Here is an 18,363-nt window from a genome sequence, read left to right on the forward strand (position 1 = left end):
GACTTTCAGCTCACATTTGGAGTGTTGCAAGCAGTCTAGGACCCTTATCTAGGAAAGGATGTGCTGGGATTGGAAGAGGGTCCAGAGGAGGTTCATTGAATGACCACGAGAATAAAAGGGTTAATATATGAGGAGTGCTTTATGGCTTTGAGCATACCCACTATCGTTTAGAAGATTGTCAGGCGATCTCATTGAAACCTATCAAATATTGAAAGGCCCAGATAGAGCGGACATGGAGAGGATGTTTCCTGTAGTGGGTGAGTCTAGGACCAGAGGGCACAACATCAGAATAGAAGGACGTCCCTTTAGAACACCGATGAGGAGGAATTCCTTCAGCGAGGGGATGGTGAATCTGTGGAGTTCTTTGCCACCGACAGCTATGGAGGCCAAGTCTTTGGGTATATATAAAGCAGAGGTTGATAGTGTCTTCATTAGTAAGGGAGTCAAAAGTTACAGGGAGAAGGCAAAAGAATGTGGTGGAAAGAGGAAAATGAATTAGTCATGATGGAATGGCAGAGCAGATGTGATGGGCTGAATGGCCTGCTCCTATGCCTTATGGTTTATGGTCTTTCATGGAGGCATAAACAAAGCAGGTGAGATGGTGATTTGAAGGGAGATGAGGAAAATTCTTCACCAAGAGCACGATGAGGATGAGGAACTCACTTAGGAAAAGTTAGACGAGGAAGAACCACGCACACGTTTGCACAGTTGTGTACATGAAGAGGCATGCTGGGACTAGGCTGGGTAGGTTCTTTTGAGCAGTGTAGACATAACAGGCTGAATGGCCTCCCTCTGCATTTGATGATCCTAAGGAGATGAACACCTTATATTCCTTCTGGGTAGTCTCCAACCCAATGGCATGACCATCCTTTTCTCCAACTTCCCTTTCTTTCTCCCCATCCCCCTTCTCTCTTTTTCCATTCCTCTCTCTGGATCCCCTCCTCCTTCCGTTTCTTCCGCTCTCCTCTCATATCAGATTCCTTCTTCTTCAGTCCTTTACTTCTCCCACCGATCACCTTCCAGCTTCTTACTATATTCCCCCCATCCCCACCCACACACATTGCCCCTCACCTGGTCTCACCTATCACCCGCCAGCATGTACTCCTTCCCTTCCCCCCACCTTCTTGATCTGATGTCCTGTCCTCCCACTTCCTTTCCAGTACCAACCTTGACCCATAACTCGACTGTTTATTCCACATCATAGATGCTGCCTGACCCATTGAGTTCTTCAGCATTTTGTGTGTGTTGCTCTGGATTTCCAGCATCTGCAGAGTCTCTCGTGTTTACCTTTTGGATGGGATGTTTTAAGTGATGTTCACCTGTTAACCTTGCTCTGCTCAGCGATAAAGGTCACAGCTCCGGGAAGTAACATCAAAGCAGCCTTGGTGAGTTGTTGAAGTGTATTTTGTAGTCGTTTAGTTCTGGTGTTTGGATGTGGAGACAATCAAGAGCTGCTTCTTCAATGTTTTTACAGCTGCACTTGTTTAGCAGAACGCTGTTGACAGTGGGTCATTAAATCTCAATCAAATGTTGTAACTCTGTTTTCACTTCCATCGGTATGTCCTTCAGTAGGGTCCCAGACTGCTGGGCCAGCCAAATCTCCCCCACGCTTAGCAACAGACATCAGATGTGTTTAATTATGGAATGGAAACACCAATGGCCCAGAATGGAGAAAGCCTATAAACAGTGATGGATGCAACCCAGTCCGTCACAGGAAAATACCCCCCCTCCCCCCCACCATTGAGCTCATCTACAAGGAGCACTGTCACAAGCTATCAGCATCCATCATCAGGGATCCCCACCACCCAGGCCATGCTCTCTTCTCATTGCTGCCTTCAGGCAGAAGATATAGGAGTCTTCAGTCCCACACCATCAGGTTCAGGAACAATTATTACCCTTCAGGCTCCTGGACCGGTGTCGATAACTTCACTCACCCCAGCACCAAACTGATTCTACACCCTACGGACTCACTTTCAAGGCCTCTACAACTCATTTTTCTCAGTAGCGTGTATCTATTTGCTTATTTATTTTTTATTATTCTTTGGGCTTCTTTTATTTGCAAAGTTTGTCTTTTGCACACTGGCTGTTTGTCAGTATTTGCTTGTAGTTCTTCACTCAGTCGACTGTATTTCTTTGTTCTTGCAAAAAAAAGAATCTCTGGGTCTTATATGGTGACATACATTATACAGTATGTACTTCGATAATAAATTTACTTTGAACTTTGAACTTAATTAGCTGAACATCACTGTGCCTGACTGTAATTCACCATTAGCTTTAATCTCCAGTCACTCAGTTACACTACACTCCCTGCACAAACTGCTCCCAAGTCCTTACATCAGATACCAGAGCACATGTACTTATGGTGAGAGGGAGGATTCAAAGGAGATAAGAGATGTTCTCTCTTATCAGATCCCTTCTTCTTCAGCCTCTTCATAAGAGGCATAGATCGAATGGACAGTCCAGGGTTTTCCCAGGGTGGAAATGGCTAATACAAGGGGCATAAGTTTAAGGTGATTGGAGGAGAGTATGGGAGGGGGCAGGTGTCGGGGTAGGAGAATGGGATTGAGAGGTAAAATGGATTAGCCATGATGAAATGGTGGATCAGACTCAATGGGTTGAACGGCCCACATCCTGCTCCTATCTCTTATGGTCTAGTACGTTAGAGCATGAAAGGGTCCATTTATTCAGCAGCTTGGACCAACCAAGTAATTAGTTATCCATTACAAATGAGCTCAAAGTGCTATCAGCGTACACGGAGGAGAGTGCATAAACCACCAACGTCAAGTGGCTGATCTGCTACGAGGAGTATAGTCACTTGTGTTATGTTTGTATTTGCTGTGCTGAAGAGACCAGGAGAGGACAGTGGGTGGGACACATTCATAAGGGGCGGCACAGTAGCGTAAGTGGTTAGCACAACACTTTACAGTAACAGCAACCCAGGGTTCAATTCCCACTGCTGCCTACAAGGAGAGCGTACGCTCTCGTCGTGACCGCGTGGGTTTCCACCGGGTGCTCCGGTTTCTTCCCACAGTCCAAAGATGTAGGTTCATTGATCATTGTAAATTGTCCTGTAATTAGGCGAGGACTAATTCGGGAGGTTGCTGGACGGTGTGGCTTGGGCCTATTCTGTGCTGTATCTCAATAAATAACTAAATAAAAACAACCCTTCTGACACAACAGAGGTAGCATTGTGGACAGCATAACACTAGTGCAGCACCAGTGACATGTTCCAGCACAGTACAGGCTCCTTGGCCTACGATGTTGTGCCAACCTTATAACCTACTCTAAGATCAATCTAAACCTTCATTGCATAGCCTTTCATTTTTCTTTTATCCATGTGCCAGTCCAAGAGTTTTTAAAATGTCCCTCATGTATCTGCCTCTACCACCACCCCTTGGCAAGGCATTTCACACCCCCCCCCCTCTGTTAAAAAACCTGCCTCTATGCTTTCATCTGATCTACTTAAAATTTTGCCCCCTGGTATTAGCCATTTCCTCCCTGGGAAAAAGTCTCCGGCTTTCTACTCGACCTATGCCTCCTAACATTTTGTATACCTCCATCAAGTCACCTCTCATCCTCCTTCACTCCCAGGGCTCATTTCCACCACTGCCTGTGAGGAATTTGTACGTTCTCCCCGTGACCATGTGGGTTTCCTCCGGGCTCTTGGGCAGTCGAAAGACATTCGGGTGAGCAGGTTAACTAGTCACATGGGTGTAACTGGATGGCATGGGTTCACCGGGCCCAGAGGGCCTGTTACTGTGCTGCGTCTCTAAATAGATCGATAAACAAACGGCATTCCCGTAACCACCAATTGGGTTAGCAGCCCTGTTTGAGCAGAGGTTTCCCAGAGGAGGTGTCTGTGTGTGACGGCCTATCGCTCAGGTCTCCTGCATTCGAGTGGTTTCCCTCTCTCGCTCGATACTGTCAGAGGATGTTACCACCAAAGTTCTGTGATTTACGGATTCAAATGCGGACCCTTTCAGTTTTTGTGTTTGTACTCAATGTTTTTGCCTGTTCCTTCTTGTTGCTGTTTGCCAGGGTTAGGGTTTGATGTTCTTGCTATTTGCACAATTTGTTTTTCTACGCGGGAAGGAGTTGATGTTCTTGTTGCTGTTTTTTTGTCGTGTAGGGGGCTGATGATCATGTTGCTGTTTGGCACGATTTGTTAGTTCTTTTTTGTGCAGGGATTGTTGTTTGATGTTCTGCCATTTGTACGATTTGATTTTCTGTGTAGGGGAGGTTTGATGTTTTTCTTTGAACAACTTCCATGGTTTTCTTTGTTTCATGCCCACCTGGAGAAGATGAATCTCAGAGTTGTATACTTCAAACATACTTTGATAACCCTCCAAGAGGACCACAACATTGTCATGCTTTGGAGGCTTGTGTCCCTCAATGAACCCGGTGAGCCATGTTGGCTGGAGTGGGCTTTATGCTTTGGCTCTTGGTCAAAGGTTAGAGGCCAGACTAAGAGTGGTCCACCAGTCCTCCAGGTTCGGGGGTTCAGCTCAGGGCCAACAACCCTGACTGGTCAAAAAAAATTGTTACAGAAACGGCAATGAAGAAAACTTCCATTGTTTCCCTAAATGCCAGTGGCATAACGGGCAGTAAGTAATTAAGTATTTTGATAATAAATGAACCTTTGAATGTTTGGACAGGAATCCGTCTTGCCACGGACATGCCGAGTAAATGAAACAAAATATTAACGTGGAGGCAATCTCAACGAACACGGGTGCGGTACAAGAGGAGAAAATGGTTCTTTTGAAGAGGATCACAGCAGCTGAATAATCACACCATAGCTTCCATATAATCACACTTACAAGCTCAACCCACAAGAGAAATAATACTTTGTGAAGACAAATTAAACCAGTTTGATGTTGCTCTCACACTAATCCCAAGACAGAGCACTTTGTACAAAGGCAGGTGAAGTATTCCTTTTAATGTACTCTGGGTCTGAAGCACAAGGCGGATGTTTCGTTGCTAAGGCACATTTGTTCAGCATGGCTCAGATCCAAGAGAGAGAATGTAAATACACCCGGTGGCCCCTTTATTAGGTACACCCTCTCGTTAATGCAAATCTTTAATCACGTGGCGGCAGTCGTCTCTAGCGTTTGCAGAGAAAGGTCCGGTCCTGAGGTCCAGTGTCCCAGTGCAGTGTCAAGGGTCAGCCAGACGGTCCTGAGGTCCAGTGTCCCAGTGCAGTGTCAAGGGTCAGCCAGACGGTCCTGAGGTCCAGTGTCCCAGTGCAGTGTCAGGGGTCAGCCAGACGGTCCTGAGGTCCAGTGTCCCAGTGCAGTGTCAAGGGTCAGCCAGACGGTCCTGAGGTCCAGCGTCCCAGTGCAGTGTCAAGGGTCAGCCAGACGGTCCTGAGGTCCAGTGTCCCAGTGCAGTGTCAAGGGTCAGCCAGACGGCTGAGGCGCCACATTTCAGAAGAGGTGCTAAACAGCACTTCGTCTTACCATTGACCCCGGTGGTCATGGGAAATGACAAGGCTCACCCCCCTCCCCCAGGGACACTGACAGTCCTTTACTAGGAAACAGGGCGGCTCAGAGTGATGTCATCTCAGTAAGAAACCTCAGTCTCCACATAAAGAGTCTATTTATTTACCTATTTATTCATTCAGAGGTACAACATGGAGTGGGCCCTTCTATTCCAATGAGCCATACAACCCAGCAACTCACCTAATCACAGGGCCATTTACAACGACCAATTAACCTACTAACCTGGTACGTCTTTGGACTGCGGGAGGAAACCAGAGTACCCAGAGGAGACCCACACAGTCACGGGGAGAATGTACAAGCTCCTTACAAGCAGTGCCAGAATCGAACTCCCAACTCCAAGCACCCTAATCTGTAATAGCATTGTGCTAACCGCTACGCCACCTTGACGTCCCAAGTACCATCCCTGCATATTAAGTGCCTCATAGACCTTTAGTAAAATATGCCGTGGTTAGCTTCTTCAGCAGCAAGTAGCATTAACCCCTAACAATGATTCAAAATCATTTACGACATAGCCATGGTGAACAAGTCAGATATTAATAATCATAGTATGCAGACAAAAAAAACTTATTAACTGTGGGTCCGTTAGGTTACCCATTCCATATTAATAAGTCATCCTCTACAGAATAATTACAGGCAGGATCACTACGGTTCCTACTGTGAAAACGATCAGACAGAGAGAACAAGCAAATGACCCCTGAAGCATGCCAGTGCCTGCACCATCCATCAGCTTCCAGAACGTTCTCACCGCACCCACCAATCAGACTCCACCCCCCCCCCCCCAGCCTACATCGGCACTGCTCTGATGCAGGGTCAGAGGTTGCCGGCGTGCTTCTGAGATCTCATTAGGCCCTTGACCATACATTTATCCGAGAGGATAAGAAGAAGGTTGGTGACCGAGCTATCATCAAAGATTAATGGAAAGTATAAAAGAGAAATCAGAGGTAACATGCATTCTGCTTAGCGCAAATGACGGCTCTGACAGGATTATTAATCAGCAGCTGAGCAGATTTAAGCCTGTCCGAGCATCTCTTTCCAATTTAAGTCTTTAATATCTCCTTACTATGAAAACAGGAGGTCATAAAGCCAGTTACTAATTGGTTCTACAGGGTACTGAATGTTAATGAGAAGGGTCCAATTATAAAATCACTTGGCATTAGAAGTGATTAGCATGGAAGGAAAGCTCCCAGACCACGGCTGAGGAACAGCAGAGATTGGCTCTTTATCATACTCATCCATTCCCCCCCCCCCCACTGGTGTTGGCTATTAATAAAATTTATAGATCAGTGCCAGCATTAATTTTACGTGAAGATTGCACGAGAAGCACCCAGTATTCCCCGGACAATTCCGCCTTGTTCGCTTTTCCTGTTAATGTGATTTAAGTGCCGAGCAATCCTCTGGGATGGATGAGGTGAATCATTGCTCCAGAGGCACCTTGTGGAGCGGGCATCCTTGGCCCTTGTGGGACCGATGGTGACTGTGACTCATTAGTTGGTGGCACACCTGCCCCGAGGTCGCTCGGTGCTGGGTTTCAGTCCTTGGCTGTCATGTTGAGCAGTAAGAGGTAAAGAAATTAGCTGATAAAATTTCTGGGCCCAAAACATTAATCATTTATTCCTCCCCATAGATGCTGCCTGACCTGCTGAGACCCTCCAACATTTTGTGTGTGTAATGCTCTGGATCTTCCTCATTTGCAGAATTTCTTGTTTATTTATGTATTTAGAGATACAGCGCAGAATAGACCCTCCTGGCTCTTTAAGCTGCGCTGCCCAGCAACCCCCCAATTTAACCCTGGCCTAATCACGGTACAATTTACAATGCCAATCACGGTACCCAACTGGTGCACCTCTGGACTGTGGGAGGACACCTGAGCACGCGGAGGAAACACACACGGTCACGCAGAGGAAGTACAAACTCCTCACAGACAGCGTCAGGAATTGAACCCAGGTGGCTGGTACTGTGAAGTGGTACTGGTGCTAAGAACTACTCTACTGTCTCATATTTAACAGATGATCTTTATTTGTCACACGTACTTTGAAACAGCAAAACATAGAGTGAAATGTGCCGCCGGGGCACATTGACCAACACAGTGCTCGAGGCAGCCCTCAAGTGTCAGTACACTTCCGGTGCCAACAACATTCTAACCATAGCCCGTACGTCTCTGGAACGTGGGAGGAAACCGAAGCACACAGAGGAAATGGGGAAACGCAAGTGGCCATGCACAAATTCCTTAAGGACGGTGACGGGAATTGAACCTGGATCGCTGGCGCTGCATTAGCATTATTCTAGCTGCGATGCTGCCGTACTGCCCTAAAAGATGTTTTCTCAAATGTGCTGGCTGAGGCTGAGGTAACCAATGAAGGGTCATCGACTTCTAAACCTTAACGCTTGACTATCTCTTTCCACAGATGCCACCTTTCTTACCTCTGCAGCTACTGTTTTTATCTGAGTTTGCAATTTGTGTCATCAAGTACTGAATGCTTCTAAATGGAACACTCTGGTTTCCTCAGCTGCGTAGGACAATCTCCAGCCCCACCAAACGTGTGAGATTGAGGCACGAGCCCCTGGTTTGTGTGGATGCTGTGTCATTTGCTACCCTGTTACAAATGAGTGTCACAAAATAACAGACAGTACACTGCATGTGATTAAAGGAATTATATTTATGAATCTTAACTAAAGGGCTAGTAAAGAATAACGAAAAGAAAAGGGCCCATCCTAATTGAACAGTCAGATGTGCACAAGTTGGAGCTCATCTTGAACTTCTCTGTCACTCATGCACTGGGCCTTCGGCCAACACGAAAGCTCACACCACCTTCGGAATGTCGCTCACAATCCGTCACGAACAAACGGGTCTCCCACCGGATCATACGCTACAACTGGTTCTACCCAGTGTCTTCTCCCTTCATCTCCTCTCGAACAACAGCCCAAGACCAACCTTATTGTCCCTCACCTCCAGCTAATTGAATGCCACACATTCCTCATCATCCTTTATCTTCAATAACAACTCAAACAGGCTGAAAGCAGAACTAACAGCTCTTACTGCTAAATGAAATACCTACGGCATAACAATAAAGATGTGAACTAGGACATGACATAAGCATCATACGTATGTGTGATGTAATGTGCCATTGCCAGGTATATACAAAGTTTGTAGGAAGCGACTGTTCAACCCATCCAGTCCCTAAAGATACACCACCTTGCAGCCCCAGCTTGCCTCTATTCCTTGCCTAAGTATCTGTCCAAATGCCCCTCACTCAGAGATGTTCACCCATGAGTTCTTCACCCAGAGATGTTAATCCAATGAGTTCTTCACCCAGAGTTGTTAATCCAATGAGTTCTTCACCCAGAGTTGTTAATCCAATGAGTTCTTCACCCATGAGTTCTCCACCTAGAGATGTTAATCCAGTGAGTTCTCCACCCAGATATGTTAATCCAGTGAGTTCTTCACCCAGAGAGCTGTTCACCCAGTGAATTGTTCAGTTGGAGATCTTACCCAATGTTCATCCTCAGAGAGATCGTCACCCAGGAGTTTGCTGTGATCTGGAAAGACCTGCTTGAAAACCAGCGCAAGCAGATTCAACGGGACCTTTCATTGGGGATTTGAAGAAGTATATAGGGAAACAAACTACCATGAGACAGAGTGCAGAGCATGTTGTTCTCATTACACCAACCATGAAGATGAGATATCTCACTAGGAGCAATATCTAAAAAAATAACCACAAGGTAAATAAAACAGTGAGAAAGGAGATAAATATTGCACCATATCTGTCAGTAGTCAGGCTTAAAAACACATAATTAATGTTAACCAAAGGGGAAATGAGACAGCTCTGGGCCACAGATGACAGCTGCCTCCTCCTCACTCTCACTATGTGTAAGACACGGGGAAAGCTCAGTTCTTTATCAGAATTTGATTTAAAAGAAATCTTGTGACAGGTCAAGTCAAAGTGCAATCAGTGAAGCATATTCGGGACACAAGGGTCAGCTTAGTAAATGAGAGATTTCTTTATCGAGGTACAGCACCGAATAGGCCTTCTCGGCCCTTTGAGCCGCACTGCCCAACAATCCTCTGACTTAACGACAAATCTACAGTCTAATCTACAACGACAAATTAATCAGTACGTCTTTCGACTGTGGGAGGAATCCTGAGCACCCAGCGGAAACCCACGCAGTCATGGGGAGAATGTACAAACTCTTTACAGGCGGCAGCAGGAATTGAACCCAGGTCTCTGTATCGTAAAGCATCAAGATCGTGAGATCAGGAGGAAGTTCTTCACCCTTCCTTTCCAGTCCTTAGCCAGGAAGGTCGACTGTTTATTCCCCTCCGTAGATGCTGCCTGACTTATTGAGTTCTTCCAGCATTTTGTGTGTGTTACTGCGTTCTTCCTTCATTTGATCAAACACTTCTAATATTTCAACTTGATTCAGGTAACATTTTCAGTGCATTACTTAATCACCACGTAAATTTATTAGTATAGAGCCCTGAATTTCCAGATAGCAAAATCTGCTCTTGGTGTGAGGCACTTTGTTCTCTCACCTGCCCCCCCGCATGCGTGTTTATCCTAATCACCATCTCTCTGTTATTCACCTCAGCTGGTCTCCAAGGTGACAGTTTCCAAATTCACGCCACACCGCTGACAAAACACCTTGACACTCAGCTACCACTCTGACACTGGGGAGCAATAGACAGGAGACGTGAGACCTGAGGCTTCTAGTAACATCCAGGGAGCCGCACAAGGAGCAAAAGGACAAATGCTATCAATCAGACTTGCTCTTGTTTATCTTTGTAAATCCCAAGGTGCAAACGTTTCTTCTCGAGCTCTGATCCTTGCTGAGGGATTCACTGTCACTGAGTCAATACTTCAGAAACCCCACAGAGATTGGCACTGTGTCTTTAAGCATTTTACAAGCATCACAAAGTTCAAAATATGGAAGAGAAGACAAATTATAGAGTCATAGAGCCATAGAACATGACAGCACAGCAACAGGCCCTTTGGCCCATCTAGTCCATACCGAACCATTAATCTGCCTAGTCCCATCTACCTGCACCTGGACCAGAACCCTCCATACCCCTCCCATCCATGGAACTATCCAAATTTCTCTTAAATGTTGAAATCAACTCCAAATTCAGCACTTCCACTGGCATCTCATTCCACACTCTCTCCACCCTCTGAGTGAAGTTGTTTCCCCTCATGTTCCTTTTAAACTTTTCACCTTTCACCCTTAACCCATGACCTCTAGTTTTAGTCTCACCTATGCTCAGTAGAAAAAGACTGCTTGCATTTACCCTATCTCCTATCTATACCCCTCATAATTCTGTATACCTCTATGAAATCTCCCCCCAGTCTTCTACATTACATAAAGTCCTAAACTATTCAACCTTTCCCTATAACTAAGGCCTTCAAGTCCAGGCAACATCTTTGTAAATTTCCAAATAATTGTGCAAACAAAATTGGCACCATTGTAGGGTAATGGTTAGTGCGACACTACTACAGCTTGGCACGTCAAAGTTCCGAGTCCAAATCAGGTGCCCTCTGTAAAGAGTCCCTGTACATCCTCCCCGTGGGTTTTCTCCGGGTGCTCTGGTTTCCTCCCTCAGTCCAAGTTCGTAGGTTACTCAGTTATTGTAAATTGTCCTGTGATAAGGCTAGGGTTAAGTAGGTGAGTTGCTGGGGTGGAGTGGCTTGAAGGGCCAAAAGCGTTTGTACCACATGGTATCTCAAAACCATGCCGGAGGGTGGGGCGGGGAGGGGAAGGAGTATGTGATGGCAGGCAATAGGTGAAACCAGGTGAGGGAGAAGGTGGGTGGGTGGGAGAGGGGAAGGAGTGTACGAAGCAGGTGAAAGGTGTCCAGGTGAGGGGGAAGGTGGATGGGTGGGAGAGGGGAAGGAGTGTACGAAGCAGGTGAAAGGTGAGACCAGGTGAGGGGGAAGGTGGATGGGTGGGAGAGGGGAAGGAGTGTACGAAGCAGGTGAAAGGTGAGACCAGGTGAGGGAGAAGGTGGATGGGTGGGAGACGGGAAGGAGTGTACGAAGCAGGTGAAAGGTGAGACCAGGTGAGGGAGAAGGTGGGTGGGTGGGAGAGGGGAAGGAGTGTACGAAGCAGGTGAAAGGTGAGACCAGGTGAGGGAGAAGGTGGATGGGTGGGAGAGGGGAAGGAGTGTACGAAGCAGGTGAAAGGTGAGACCAGGTGAGGGGGAAGGTGGATGGGTGGGAGAGGGGAAGGAGTGTACGAAGCAGGTGAAAGGTGTCCAGGTGAGGGGGAAGGTGGATGGGTGGGAGAGGGGAAGGAGTGTACGAAGCAGGTGAAAGGTGAGACCAGGTGAGGGGGAAGGTGGATGGGTGGGAGAGGGGAAGGAGTGTACGAAGCAGGTGAAAGGTGAGACCAGGTGAGGGGGAAGGTGGGTGGGTGGGAGAGGGGAAGGAGTGTACGAAGCAGGTGAAAGGTGAGACCAGGTGAGGGGGAAGGTGGATGGGTGGGAGAGGGGAAGGAGTGTACGAAGCAGGTGAAAGGTGAGACCAGGTGAGGGAGAAGGTGGGTGGGTGGGAGAGGGGAAGGAGTGTACGAAGCAGGTGAAAGGTGAGACCAGGTGAGGGGGAAGGTGGATGGGTGGGTGAATTCAGCAGCAACAGAGCAAAAGGCACGAATTGTTCAACCCTGAGATATCTGTCTGTCAAGTGAAAGATCTGAGGCTGCAGGGAGAGGGACAATGAAAGGTGAGGGAGATCATCACCATTTTGTCAGTCTTTGTTTATCACAGTTTTCATAACTTTTATTGCATTTCTTTATTTTTCTACAAATGGCAGCAAGGAAAAGAATACTATGTGGTTGTATACACTCAGTGGCCATTTTATGAGGTCCCTCCAGTGAATAATAAAGTGGCCCCAGACAATATGCTTGTGCTTTTCTGCTGTTGTAGCCCATCCTCTTCCATTCAGCGATGTTCTTCTGCACCCCACTGTTGTATCGCGTGTTTATTTCAGTTACTGTCACCTTGAACCAGACTGACCATTCTCCTCTGACCTCCCATTAACAAGGTATTTTCACCCACAGAACTGCCACCCACTGAACTTCTTGTTTGTTTTTTTTTGCACCATTCTCTGTAAACTCTAGAGACTTTTGTGCATGAAAATTCCAGAAAATCAGAAGTTTGAGATAACTGAAACCACCGTGCCTGGTACCAACATGGTCAAAATTCACTTAGGTCACATTTCTTCCTCATTCTGATATGTGGTCTAAACAACTGAACTCTTGCATGCTTTTATACATTAAGTTGCTACCACATGATTGGCTGATTAGATATTCATTAACAAGCGGGTGCACAGGTATACCTAATAAAGTGGCCACTGGTGTACACATACTTTGATAACAAAGTTTACTTTGACCACTTTACTAACTCTAAAATCTCACCCAAGTGCACTCCAAACTGACCACTGTCAGTAACCTCAATGTTCACCACAGATAAAAGCCATTCTTAGACAAGGCAAACTGTTTTGCAAGCAGAAACTGTGACATGCCAGCAGATAAACATAAGTTTCTATTTTGAGATAAGACCTTTTGAGTTCCAGCAAAACTGCTCTCTCTCTTTCTGTCTCCTGCTCTATCTCTCTGCCTGTCTTGCTCATTCCGTCTCTCACTCACTCTCTTTCTCTCTATCTCCCTCTCACTCACTCTCTCTGTCCCTTTCCCTCCCTACCTCTCTCCCCCAACCCATATTCATTAACTGCTACAGTGTGTAACAGCCACACTTGCTTCTCCACTAACCCTCACACCTCCCCACCCAATGTCTCCCTCCAACCCTCCCCACCCAGTGTCTCCCTCCACCCTTCCCCACCCAATGTCTCCTACCCCTCCTCAGCCAACGTCTCTCTCCATCCCTCCCCACACAACAAGTTCAAACAGCTTCTTAGTGAAACCCTTCAGTTTTAGAAAAAGAGTCAAAATAATTACTTAATAAAAGAGAACTGCAGCTGCTGTGGGAAAATGCAGCAAAGACAAGAATATAGAGCTGCTTTAAATGTGGTTGGTGTGTGGTTTAGTGCAGAGGCCGAGGGTATAACTCCTTGTGGTGTCAGTTCAGCTGCCTCACTTCTGTATTGAGTGATGCTGGTTCCTATCTGAAGCTGAAGTGAAAGCCTCTATTTCAGTCAGCTGGAAGAACGAGCACCCGTAGGTGGCACTGGCACCTTGTACAGTCATTCTGTGCTCCTGTCCCACCTCCAAAAGAGAACCAACTACCTGTGGGTCAGCAGTAATTTTTATTTTAGGTAGAATTCAGCGTGGTACTAGGCTCTTCCAGCCTGACAAGCTCACGCCATCCGATCGCGCCCATGTGACTAATTAACCTCCTAACCTATACATCTTTGGAATGTGGGAGGTCACCTAAGCCCCCGGAGGAAACCCACGGCATCTCCAGGAGAACGTGCAAACCACTTATGGGCGGTGGTGGGAACCTCTACGAGGCTCCAGAAAGAACCACAGCCACAAGTTTCAGCAGAATGTTTTGACACTGCAAAGCGCAAACTGGCAATGGGGCGTTTCCTCGAGTGCAGTGAGCAGGTGGGAAATGACCAGGCGATCGTGAACAGGATGACAGCAGTGCAATGATTACACACAACTGCGGTCAGGGATACAGTATGGTCCTGGAACACTGAAGCACCATGGAACAGCACCCAGCCTCAAGGCACCAGAGAGCTGGGTTCGACCCTGATCTCTGACGCTGTCTGTGTGGAGTTCACACAGACATCCCTGCAAGCACGAGGTGGATTTCCCCAGGCACTTTGGTTTCCTCCCACCTCCCAAACAGAGGTGGGTTAGTTGCTTGTCAGTTGTTCCCAGTGGGGAGGAGAGTGGTAGAATCTGGATGAAATCTGAGGGAAATAAATTTTAAAACATAAAAACCCCTCCCGGCTCCACCTCCTGGCCAATACCGGAGGGGCTGGGTTGAGGTGGCATTGGTGAGGCAGCAGAGGGATTTAGGTATTGCTGGACAATCCTTGAAGGGATCTACAGTTAAACTGTGGTGGAGATGTTTGGTTCAAGTTCCTTGGTGTAGGATTGGCATTAATGGTGGTTTTATGATCAATGGGCCAAAAAGATGTCTAACCTCATCTTTTTCTTCCCAGTCCTGATGAAAAGTCTCAGCCCGAAACATTGACTGCTTATTCTTTTCCCCAGATGCTGCCTGGCCTGCTGAGTTCCTCCAGCATCTCATTTGCAGTTATTGTTCCCATGATGTACGTCTGTAGAGGAGATTCACCAGGATGCTGCTTGGGTAAGAGAGCATGTCTTATGAGGAAAGGTTGAGCAAGCCGGGGCTTTTCTCTTTGGAGTGAAGGAGGATGAGAGGTGATTTGATAGAGGTGTACAAGATGATAAGAGGCATAGATCGAGTGGACAGCCAAAGACTTCCTCCCAGGGCGGAAATTACTCATACCAGGAGGCATAATTTTAAGGTGAGTTGTAGGAAAGTATGGCGGTGTTGTCAGTTAGGAGTGGTGAGTGTGTGGAATACACTTTCAAGGGCACTGCTAGAGGCAGATACCTCAGGGGCATTTATGAAACTCTTAGACAGGGACATGGATGATAGAAAAATGGAGGGTTGTGTAAGAGGGAAGGGTTAAAAGATCCTGACAACATCATCACGTCAATGTACAACCCATTTCCAGAAAAGTTGGGATATTTTCCAAAATGCAATAAAAACAAAAATCTGTGATATGTTAATTCACGTCAACCTTTATTTAACTGACAAGAGTACAAAGAAAAGATTTTCAATAGTTTTACTGACTAACTTAATTGTATTTTGTAAATATACACAAATTTAGAATTTGATGGCTGCAACACACTCAACAAAAGTTGGGACAGAGGCATGTTTACCATTGTGTTACATCACCTTTCCTTTTAATAACACTTTTTAATCATTTTGGAACGGAGGATACTAATTGTAGTAGATCTGCAATTGGAAATTTTGTCCTGCTGAAATAAGCATGGACGTCCCAAGAAGAGACGTCGCCTTGATAGCAACATATGTCTCTCTAAAATCCTAATATATGCCTCACAGTCAATGGTACCTTCACATACATGTGGCTCACCCATGCCGTGGACACTGATGCACCCCCATACCATCACAGATGCTGGCTTTTCACCTTTCACTGATAACAATCAGGATGGTCATTTTCATATTTGGCACAGAGAACTCGACGCCCATTTTTCTGAAAACTAGCTGAAATGTGGACTCATCTGACCACAGCACACGGTTCCACAGCCTTTCGGTCCACCTGAGATGAGCTCAGGCCCAGAGAACTCGCCGGCGTTTCTGCATAGAGTTGATGTATAGCTTCCTCCTCGCGTAATACAGTTTCAAGTTGCATTTCTGGATGCAGCAACAGACTGTGTTAAGTGACAATGGTTTTCCAAAGTACTCCTGAGCCCAGGTGGCTATAATTGTCACAGTAGCATGACGGTTTCTTAGGCAGCGCCACCTGAGGGCTCGAAGATCACGCGCATTCAACAGTGGTTTCTGACCTTGCCCTTTACGCACTGAGATGTCTCTGAATTCTCTGAATCTTTTCACAATATCATGTACTGTAGATGTTGAAAGACCTAAATTCTCTGCAATCTTGTGATGGGAAATGTTCCTTTTGAACTAACAATTCCCTCATGAATTTTGGCACAAAGGGGTGAGCCACGACCCATCCTTGTTTGCAAAGACTGAGCCTTTGATGGACGCTACTTTTATACCCAGTCATGATACCTCACCTGCTACCAATTAGCCTGCTTAATGTGGAGTCTTCCAAACTGGTGTTACTTGAATATTCTGTGCACTTTTCAATCTTATTTTAACTCTGTCCCAACTTTTGTTGAGTGTGTTGCAGCCATCAAATTCTAAATTTGTGTTTATCTACAAAATACAATTAAGTTGGTCAGTAAGACTATTGAAAATCTTTTCTTTGTACTTTTGTCAGTTAAATAAAGGTTCACGTGAATTAGCATATCACAGATTTTTGTTTTTACTGCATTTTGGAAAATATCCCAACTTTTCTGGAAATAGGGTTTGTATTTGCCTCTTTTTACACAGAGTGAGTGGTAGGTTCCATACAGTCACCTCTCTCTGCATAAAAAAAACCTACCTCTGACATCCCCCTCATATTTCCCTCCAATCATCTTAAAATTGGATGATTAGCCCCTCTAATTAGCCTAGGAAAAAGTCTCTGACGAAACAGTCAGCTTGTGCTTCATATCATCTTGTATACCCCTACCAAGTAACCTCTGCCACAGACTCAGCCAAGGCTTCGGACACAACTGATGGCCTCATGTCAAAGCAAATAAAGTAGTGCAGTTGCTGAAAAATCTGAAATAAAAACCTAAAGTACTGCAGTTACACAGTATATCAGGCAGCTTCTGGCTCTGCTTATAGAGTCTATTTTTATTGCAGATTTCTAGCATCTTGCAGGTGTTGTTTTTCAATAACATGTCTGCAATTGTTTTTCCTTTGAAAAATTTATATTTTTGCTGTGCGTTAGGAAATTAGAATAGTACAGCACAGTACAGGCCCTTTGGCCCACAATGTTGTCCTGACTCTTTAACCTCCTCCAGGATCAATCTAACCTTTCCCTCCTACACAGACCTCCATTTTACTATCATCCATGTGCCTCTCCACGAATTTCTTAAATGTCCCTTTACCCCCACCCCTGGCAGGGCATTCCACACACCCACCACTCTTTGCTTAAAAAACCAATCCCTGACATCCCCCTCCAATCACCTTAAAATTATACCAAATTATATCAAATGAAATAAGCCTGAATAAGTCGATTTTTTTGAATACAGTCTCTAGATCATAACCATAGATTATTGACGAACTAACAATGATTTGCATTTGCTAAGAACCTTCATAGTAATTTTGGGTTGAATTTGTTCATCAGACAGTCGCTAAGGGGTCCAGGTGGGAACTGAAGACATGGGTGGGCAAGTCATTTAGAGTAGCTGGGCAGGTTAAGAATGTGTTTAATAAAGCCCCCACCCAGGGGCAGCACAGTAGCTTATCATTTAGTGTAAAGCTTTACAGTCGCAGTGATCGGAAGATCAGGGATCAACTCCTGCCACTGCCTGTACATTCACCCCATGACTGCATGGGTTTCTGTTGTGCTTTGTAACTTCAAAACATTAAACTAACTTGAAGGAAGACACGAGAGTCCAGGAATGCCGATCTAACTTTGTGTTTACGTGTGCGTGCCACATAGTATCGTGTTGACCTACACAAGTCACATATTTATACATATAACCCGTGATGTATTATTGAAATGAACAAGAATGCTTAAATATCCAATAAATAAACACACACACACAACACTTTCAGGCCTCCCCAGCACATTCTCGGACTGTTGGTTGTTGACGCAAATAATGCATGTTACAGTATGTTTGGATGAATGTGACAAATAACGCTAATCTCATTTTACCTCCTCTTAGTAGGGTCAGTGAGCAAAGGGGCGTGCTATGTCGGCGCCAGAAGTGTTTCGACATTTGCGGGCTGCCCCCAGCGCATCCACAGAATGCTGGCATTTGATGCCAACCGTGCACTTCATTGTACGTTTCGATGTTCCAATGTAAATGTGACAAATAAAAGCTAATCCCTCTTTAAAAACCCTGTTGACCCAGATTTGGAGGACCAATCGAGTCCTGATGAAGGGTCTTGGCCAATGTTCCCTCTAATTTTTTTTTTACAGATTTACATTGCTCTGAGCAGGAAATTTTTTTACATGGCCTGAAAAGTGCACGGCACTTTAATAAAACATTGTAGAAAAGAAAATTCGAGCTGCGCAACAATAAAAGCTATGTGCGTGGCAGCAATTGCGTTACTGCGCGGCCATGCAGC

General features: G+C 45.8%; 1 long non-coding RNA gene across 1 annotated transcript; it reads left to right on the forward strand.

Annotated features, from left to right (window-relative positions):
- Window positions 1-6,320: 6,320 nt before the first annotated feature.
- LOC132382373 (uncharacterized) lies at window positions 6,321-18,066 on the forward strand. The gene is made up of 3 exons (XR_009508299.1): window positions 6,321-6,439; window positions 14,670-14,766; window positions 17,958-18,066. It is a non-coding gene; the product is annotated as an uncharacterized LOC132382373 (long non-coding RNA).
- Window positions 18,067-18,363: the final 297 nt, after the last annotated feature.

This window comes from Hypanus sabinus, chromosome 28 (genome assembly GCF_030144855.1).
Source record: "Hypanus sabinus isolate sHypSab1 chromosome 28, sHypSab1.hap1, whole genome shotgun sequence".
Lineage (NCBI taxonomy): Eukaryota > Metazoa > Chordata > Chondrichthyes > Myliobatiformes > Dasyatidae > Hypanus > Hypanus sabinus.